This window comes from Sorghum bicolor, chromosome 10 (assembly GCF_000003195.3).
Source record: "Sorghum bicolor cultivar BTx623 chromosome 10, Sorghum_bicolor_NCBIv3, whole genome shotgun sequence".
Taxonomy (NCBI): Eukaryota; Viridiplantae; Streptophyta; class Magnoliopsida; order Poales; family Poaceae; genus Sorghum; species Sorghum bicolor.
Window position 1 is genome coordinate 15548341 of NC_012879.2, and position 9579 is coordinate 15557919.

The following is a 9579-nucleotide window of genomic DNA, read 5'->3' on the forward strand; positions in this document are numbered from 1 at the left end:
TCCACGAGTTTTGGTGAATGCCTCTTTCTACAGGGTGTCTGCTAAAAAGAACTAAGAAAGGCCCACATATCAGGTTTACATAGAGGAAAAGGGGCTACACAAAACTCTTATGGATTCTAGAAGGTACGAGAAGACTCTAGAAACAAACGGGAGGTGAATCTAGCCCAAAAGCTGGGTAGCTGCCCAAGGATGGTGGCGGGCGCCCCATCTAGGTAACCAATCAAGCTCTATCTCATGGATCATGCCTCCACTGGTTTCATCTGATGGTTGTGGTCCTTCCTAGAGGGCTATATAAGTAGGGCCCATGTCCCCTAGAGGAGGAATCCCTTGAAGCCCTAATTCATATTTCTAGTGAGGATCAACCGAGAGGGGTCCCTTGAATGGATCTTTCTCCTAAGGTACATACAAGAGATTAGCTTTGTAGTCTCTTTACGAGATTAGAGTTATTCTTCTAGATTGAGAGAGTTAGAGTGGAGGTAGAGTTGGAGGAAGCTCGGCCTGTTGGTGTCTCCTCTCCGACTTGTACCTAGGAGATCAAGTCTCCCTAACCCGAGGCTTGGTTCTAGGATTCTTTAGCAGTTTAGCTTCTAATACTAGTAAGCATGTTGTTATTGTTGTTCTATGGTTTGTGAGTTTACTTTATTCTCTTCCAGTTGAGGTAGCATAAGCATGGTGCTTAGGCTAGGAATACTCGTAGCTATCCCCTGTCTGGCCGGATTGGTGTGTAGTAGCGTGGGACGTGACAATCCTGTTGTTACCTTCAAAGCCTTCTCCCATCAAAAGGTTTGGTAGGACCTAAGCCATGGTTAAGCATCCTCTATGGTTTCTTTTTTCCAATGGTATGTCCCCATAGACCAATACTATCATAGCTTACCATAGGTTGGAACTAGACTGTCGTCTCTAATCGCTTATATCTTCGCTACCTTGTAATGCGGCTTAGGGGTTAAGTATAGATTTAGGTTAGTCGTCGCACGCTTTGTCCTTGTAGATAAAACAAATATGATACTCTAGAAATATCTCCCATGTGAAGTGCTCATTGATATCTGCACTTATGGATTATTTCTCTTTAATTCTTATATATGCGTAACTAATACCAACAAATAGTTAAAGGATACAACAGAGTATTTCTTTTTGCTGCTACTACCTTTGTCCTTGTTCTAGCTCTTCTTGTCCTTCTTTGAGACATTATATGAAGCATCAGCATCACCATCATCCGAGCTAGATGATAGTTCACTTGATGATGCATCATATGTCTTCTTTTTCCTCCTTCTTGGTCCTTACTTCCCTTCTCTTGGCTCGCTCTTCTCTTTTGCATCTTCTATCTTCTTTTCTCCTCTTCTTGGCCTCAACCTCGTCTGGTTTTGCCCTTGTCGAGGTTCCTCCGACTTTCATACTTCATGCGGCAAATCATATGCGAAGCAACCTTGCTCTAATACCACTTGTAGGATCTGTGATAGTCTAGGATAGCCTAGAGGGGATGAATAGGCCTGTCAACTTAAAACTTCAACTTTTATCAGTTTCACCAGGCAAGGGTGGCACTGCCGGCCTACCAGGGCGGCACTGTTGGCCTACTAGGGCGGCACTACCGGCCTACCATAGAGAGTAATAAAAATATATTCAAAAAGTACTTCAAGAAATTTAGATCAAATAAATTTCCTAGCTTCCTGCAAGTTAGTATTCACTAGAATAACTACCAACACCTACAGGAGTACCACCATGAGGTAGATCGGGCTCAAACCCTAAAAGCAACTCAACAATACAAGTAAGCAATATGTAAATCAGCACACAAGGATTTATTCATGGTTCAGTGGTCACCACAACAAGGCTGCGCTTACTCCATGTTGTTGAGGTGCCCATACTAGGACCGACTTGCCACAAAGGCTTGTTCTTCCCTCATTCTCCAACAAGAGTGTTATCTCTTGAGGAATGGGTGATTTTTTAGCTGCAAGATGAACTTACAAACTTCCCTTGGCTACCACACAAGTTGGTGAGCTCTATGGCAACGTCTAGCCAGCAAGGAGCAAGCTCCAAGAGTAACAAATCCTAGAGCCGCTGGTCAAACATAAAACAAATGCTCTTAGACTTTGGGGATCAATAGATCTGCTCTCCAATCAAAGTTTGTTGTCTTTTCTCTCAAGAAATGATGGTGGAAATCAAGGATTTGCTTGAGAGCTTGAGGAGCAACAATGGAGGGGGGAGAGAGGTGAGCACTGGTGTCCTGTAATGGTTAGGATGAAGGAAGACGAAGTGAATGGTTTAGGTGACCGTTACGGTCAAGTGAGAAGGGTATTTATACCCTGGTCTTCCAATGGTCATATTAAAGGTGGCACTGCCACCCTAGCTAGACCAGCTAGAAAAAAGAGTGAAGAATATGCTAGTTTGGCTAAGGGTTGAGGATGTAGATGACGATTTGAGCATCTAGTTCATCATTTGATCAACATACCTAGAGTCTCTATTAATAGTATGGCTTTTCCTATACTCAAATTCAAACAAAAACAAACTTAAACATCCAAGGAGCTTAGGAAAGCCTTCCTTACAGATTAGGGGCTTCCGACCTATTCAACATCCTTCTTTCATGATTCCCTGCTTGTCATCTCAGTAAATCTCATTAGTCCTCTAACTCGGTGGTCATCAACACCAAAACCCACAATAGGCTTGATTACACTTACAAGTAGTGATGAAGAGCAACAAATAGTTGAAGAAAATAATGACTTGGAAGACATTGACAAGGATGAAGAAAACCATGGATGATTCCTTAGAATTTGATTATGATAATTATTGAATCCTTATTTTTAATATGTACATTAGTATCTTAATGTTTAGCTTTCATGTCAAACTAGAAATATGTCTTCCCAATCTAAGATATGGTGCATCCTTGTTTAACTGATGATTTACTTCATTTATTTTACTTTTGTATCACCTAATTTAATCAGTGCCTACTCATTCTGTTTTATAAATATTTTATGCAACATACTTATTGCCATGTATGAAGCAGGATGAGTGGCCGCTTGAAGCATAGACCTGTGTCATCGTCAAGGTCAGTGTGTTTCACGTCAGCTGCTACAAGAGAAAATAATGGATTGTCTTTAGAAGTCAACAAGCTATTGAGAAAAAAAATACTCGATCAAAGACTGATAGCGGTGAAAGACTTCTAGAAAGAGAAAGACCCACGATCAAGGTTGTTGGAGAGTAAGTAACATTGTAGCATCTTTAATTTGCATAATTATATGTCCATATTATATCTATCACTTGTGTATTAACATAGACTATTGTCTCAGTGTTTTGTGTTCAAGTGTTCATTGTTTAGATTAATTTTTAGCGAGTACAGTTTGCCCATGATACAGAACAAAAGGTCATGTCATTAGTGCACTAGTTTGCTTGTAGATAGTTGGATCACCAACATATTTATTTAAAGAGCTTGCAAAGACTAAATAAGAATGTTGTATTTTTAACTGTTTACATTTCTAAAAGGTAGGAGTTTTTAGTACTGACTAGTTTCATGATGTTTCACTTTTGACATTTACTTATGTATTTTATATATTTTATCCCTATACGATGATGTTGTTTAATCTAATTGGCACTGGGAAGTGCATTCTTATCAAAGTTCTCGCAAACCCCCAACTGTAATTGACACTCTAGTTCTTGAGATGTATCCTAATTTTGTTGATACAATAAATAGGATGAAGCCAGTGCTAACATGGGAAGATTTCAAGAAGACTACCATAGCTAGGGTATCAACTAGTAAGAGAGTATTGGAAGAGTTCTGGGTATGTGTTACATGTACATAATAACTACAACTTACTAACTAGCTTTGCTATTGTTTAAAAGTTATCTCAACTGCAACTTACTATAAATAATATGATTGGATAGTGGCATTTCAAGTGTCTTCTAGAAGATAGAGCTGAGGCAGATGTTGTCTTGGAGTTAAAATTTAAAAACATGGTGCCTAAGATATTGAGTGAAGAGAAGCGGGCTATCACAAAGAAACTATATAAGGATGGTAACATGCCTCTAGAAGATGTAGATGAATATAGAAATCGTTGGCCAACAAAAGAAGCACTTATATCTGCTAAACCAAGAGACTTTACACCAATGAAGGTTGGGCTTTGCTATGTGAGCACTGGAGTACATCAAAATTTAGGAAGTCATCCTTAAAGGCAAAGCAAAATCGCCTAGCTAGAGATAATAACGTATACCATTGCAGTGGCTCAAGAAGTTTGCTAGCAACACGCTAATGGCTGGTAAGAACCCAAACCAGAAAGTTGTGACTTCATAAACTACTAATGTACAATGTTCAATACATATCAAAGCATACTTATACTTTAATTATAGGCACTAAAAACTGGTATTGACCCTGAAATTAGTGGCGCCTGGATGCATAATCATGAATTGAATCTAGGGACAAATGATGGTAGGTTGTGCAACCAGAATGCTGCTAATAAATGGGTAAGTGTTGGATTATTAAGCTAGTAGCTCTTGTAGTTGTTTTGTTACTTATCCTCAGCTTTTCAATGTTTTTTGGAAAAGGCACAATATGAGGAAGGAATGGAAAAAAAGTATGGCATGAATTAGAAAATTGAGCATCCTGGATTATATGCAAGTGTCATTTATGAGTGTGCAGGTAGAATGCCACATGGTAAGCTAGGAATTTGTGATGGAGCAATTAGTATTGCTGAGAAGGAAGAAATCAAGACAAGGAAAATAAGTGCAAAATCATATGTTTCTCCTAAAGAGAAGTGACTTGAAAGGGAAAATCTATAGTTACAAAAAATATAGCAACCTTGAACATGTTGTGTGGGTAATGATCATTGGAATAAATATATGCATAGGACAAATAAATTCCTTTGGCTAACCATGGAGTTTTAACAGGCACTTGTTGCTAAATAAGGAATAGACTTTGATGCATTAGCTCAGGAAACTACAACTAACTTGGTAAGTTTACCTGCTACCTCACATAACACAAATTCTTACAATGAACTCAAGCATCACTCTAGTTGATTCAGATTTAAATTTTATTTTTCCCACCTCAATTCATTACAAAACTAACCTTCAAAGTATAAACTAATATATGTATGACATGCAGTCTACATCTAAATCTAAGGTTGCATTCACTAGAGAGCACTAGAAAATTGTTCCTAATGCATCTGATCATGTAAGTATTAAGTGTGTTCCAGATGTGTTCATGCCATACCTTAAATTATTGCAAAATCTATCTTATATATATTTAAGATGGTTCATATGTATGCTAATAAAAATAATTTTATAACTTCTGCAGGATAACATTAGTGGAGAGGTAGTGGTGAGGAAAATATTGGTGGAGCATATTATAGTGGTGAGGAAAATGAAGATGACATCTATGATTATGATGATGAAGGATATCATTCCCAAGATGATGGCCAAAATTACGAAAACAATGGTGAATACTTTTTCGATGATGATGCTTCATGGTGATGGGAAGAGATTATATGCAACATATGCAATGTGGCACTTTTAAGTAGTTTTTCTTATGCCTTGTGAATAGCAGAGCAATATCTTAGTCAAGTATTTTAATTTGAACATTAATTTATGTAATGTCGAAGAATGTTCTTAGAAACTCTACCTTTCAATATTAAAGAGTTGGTTATAAAATGTCATGAATTGTGAATGTTCAACATTTGTAATTGATCTTCCTAGTTACATATATTAATTATTTATGGCTATAAAAAATATCCCAAGCAATATCGGATGATGGATTATAATAAAATACCTTCATCTCTATATTCCCGATGGTTTAATAGTTTTAGGCAATGGGAAACCAAACCTTCACATATAGATTCTACCAAGAGTATTTAATTCTTGACGGTTAATAAACACCGTTTCTAATATGTTTCCCGATCGGTTAAAAAACTCCCATGCAACAAATCCCTAACTGGATATGTTTCCCAATGGGTTAAAAAAATCTGCCAAGCAACAAACACCGACCGGATATGTTTCCTGATGGGTTTAAAAAACTGTCAAGCAACAAATCCCCAACCGGAAAACTCTCGACATGTTAGACCAAAGGCTGAATGGCCTGTTTACCAACTGATTTCCAAGTGTTAACCATCGGAAACATACAGTCGGCCATACAATGACTGACTACCGGTCGGTACAAGTGGAAATGTCCGACCATGGATGCTCGATGGGAGCTTCCCGATGGTATACACTCGGCAATTGTACTTCCCAACGGTACAGATTAATGGTTGATGTATTTTTAAAAGGGTTTTCTCTCAACTTTCAAACCATTACTTGTCTCTAGCAACTCATGCAATATTAGATCGCTCAAGTAGTAGTTAGATTACTGATATACAGATAAGTTTGCTCCTCTTTATAGTATAACTGTCTATCATAAACCTAGTCAAACACTTTTCTACCCAATCGTAGACCAGAAAAATAAAACACCCTACAAATATACATTTGCCTCGCACATTCCATTTTATCTCTTTCATCGGTGATGATACACAATCATCCAACCTCCATCTTCATTAGATGATGAACAATGATCATCCGTTAAGTAGCCAACCATGCTACCTTTGGTTATTGTCCATGGCATGAAGTTCTTCATCATCCACTGTCAAGCCACTTGATCATAAACTCGAATCATCATGTTGGCTTGACCTCTCTTGAACGATATGACCGACTTCACAGCTTCATGTCACCTTATTGGTTCATTAATCGCAGCTTCACTTGCTACTCACTATTGCCTCGGTCCATCGGTGCCAAGCTCTCTACTCACGCTTCATCCCTTTGATGGTCCATCACACCCAAGCCTCTAGCTTGTCCTTCACACTTGCAACCCGATCCATCCCTTCACACTTGCAACCCGCTCCGTCATAACCAAGTCATGCCTCTTAATCTTATCCACCTAGCCACATGACTCCATATTATGTCTTATGTAATGAGCTCCTTCGTCTCACTAGTTAAGCACTACCAACATGTCCAAGCCATCTCTCCACCAATAGCTTAACGTGTTGCTCACACTAGTGTATCTGTGGACTAAATACTTATGTATCTTAACATACACCACACTAGTCCACCCAAAGGTTGTCACTTGATTACTAAAAGCAAACTAGGACTTTCAGAAGTAGGTGCCAAGGTTGATAGTGATGTCATGGACTTAAGTTAATGGATACCGCATCCTAAGGCTCAAGAGCCTCATGCAAGATATGTCCTCTAGTAGGATTTTGCACTTCAATGTACCTAGCTGTGGATCCAAGATAAAAATCCACCTATGACGAACTTTTGTACTATTAATTCATTGAATTTATTTAGGCATGTGCATTGCCATCCCATCCAAGGCACATGTTCTCCTACGAGAAGGCGCCATTTATGAATCTAGGTGAGGAGGGAAATTCAGTTCATACCAAAGAGATTGATAAAAGGGAAATGAAGAGATAGTAGGAAGAGAACCTTATTCTTTTTTTGAAAAGATACACATTCAATTAGGGTGTGTATGGTTTGAGGTAGATGTGGGATGAGTTGAATCTATCCCAGTTTTATAGGTTGAGTTGAACTCATCTCATATATTGGTTGGGAATGTTGGATCCGTTCCAATTTTTAAATGAAAGGTTGATCGATGAATTTTTTGGTCTTTAAGTGACGTTATCAATTGAAATTAATCAATTTAACTGAATTTCTTTGTTATACTTATACTATGTCTATTTACCTATTTATTAAAACTATATATTTGCCATTAATCGATTTAGTTGACTTTAAATTATTTGACAACAAATTTGGTTAAAATTCCGTTCAAACCAAAATTATTCATAACTAATTTAGGCCTTGTTTAGTTCAATCCAAAAATCATTTTTTTAAAAATTATCCGTCACATCAAATCTTGCGGAACATGTATAAAGTATTAAATATAGTCGAAAATAAAAACTATTTGGATGGTAAATCGTGAGATGTTTTTTTGAGTCTATTAATCTATAATTGAACAATAATTACCAAATAAAAATGAAAATGCTACAGTAATAAGAACCAAAATTTTTGAGAACTAAACCAGGCCTTTTAACTTAGGCAACGTATCCTATGCAAACTGGGTATGCTGTGCAAACTTGTAAACTATCGATCTGGATCCCAGGATAGTCATCTGATGGCGGTAGAGAAAGATGGGATCTTTTTACAGAATAGCACCCGCCAGCCAACAACTAATTTTTGTTTTTTCCATCTACCCCCTCCCTCCGTCTGGAGAACGGACGCCGCCTGGGCTCCGTCACGCGCGATCGATCGAGGGGAAGGATCGCTAGGGCACGCGTCAAGGGGAAGGTCTCCGTCTGCCTGCCCCGCACGGCGCCGGCGGCGACACGGCCAGGGCCGGCGGGCGCATGCGCGTGCCGTCGCTGCGGAAGGTGAGGTCTGTGCGGCCAGCGAGAACAAGCACCGCCTGAGTAGAAGTACTTCACAAATCTGGTAAAGAAGCCACTCATGAATGGCGCTTGAAATATATTTACATCTGTACAATCTCAATTTGATTGTGCGTGATGGATGGATCTTGCTTCTTTGTACAATGACTCTAGTATGATTTATATATGATCTCCACTCCTAGAGAAACTATATATGAGTGTATGATTATTGTACGAAGGTCCAATTCACATGCCTCTGCTACCGGCTAATACAGTACAGGACGCCGGTGATGTGAGTTCGATTCGATCTGATAAAACAAGACGAAGGATCCCGCCCGACAGCCGGCGCCGTGACGATGAACGACTCCACCCCGCCGCACTCTGGTATGCTGTCCGGTCCTCGTAATCGGCCGCCGGCGGAGCACGAACTCGCTATCGGAGACGGAGAGACGCGGGGAGGCGATCACAGGCCCTCGCGCGATCGGAGACGGAGAGACGCGAGAAGACGGAACGGAACGGAGGGTTACAGAGGGAGGGGGATTTTGGAAAAAGTTTACGATTACCACAAGCTAGGTGGGAGTTAAAATGTAAAATTACCCCACCTCTATGTACAGCCATCGGATGACGATCCTAGGATCTAGATCGTCAGTTTACAAGTTTACACGGGATGTCTGGTTTGCATAGGATCCGTTGCCTTTAACTTAGGCCTTGTTTAGTTCCGAAAAATGAAAAGTTTTCGGTACTGTAGCACTTTCGTTTGTTTGTGACAAATATTATCCAATTATGGACTAACTATGATCAAAAGATTCGTCTCGTGATTTACAGCTAAACTGTGTAATTAGTTTTTGTTTTCGTCTATATTTAATATTTTATACATGTGCCATAAGATTCGATGTGACGGGGAATCTTTGAAAATTTTTTGGTTTTCAGGTGAACTGAACAAGACCTTAAATGTGTATATGGCATGCCGACGTCTATCTTCCACGGCCTGGACGGCTGGACCCGCAGCGGCACATGGCCTGAATCTGTTCGCGCACATGCATCATCCTCACATCCAAAGAATCAGAGAACCTCGTGATCCGTACGGCTCCAGGCCCAAGAGTAACCGTTTTGTCAGCCTCACACTCCCCACCCAGTCCACGGTGCACCGAGACCACCTCTCGCCCTCCCTTTCCCCCGGCCGGACCGGCACCCCTCCCCCCGCCCCATACCCGCG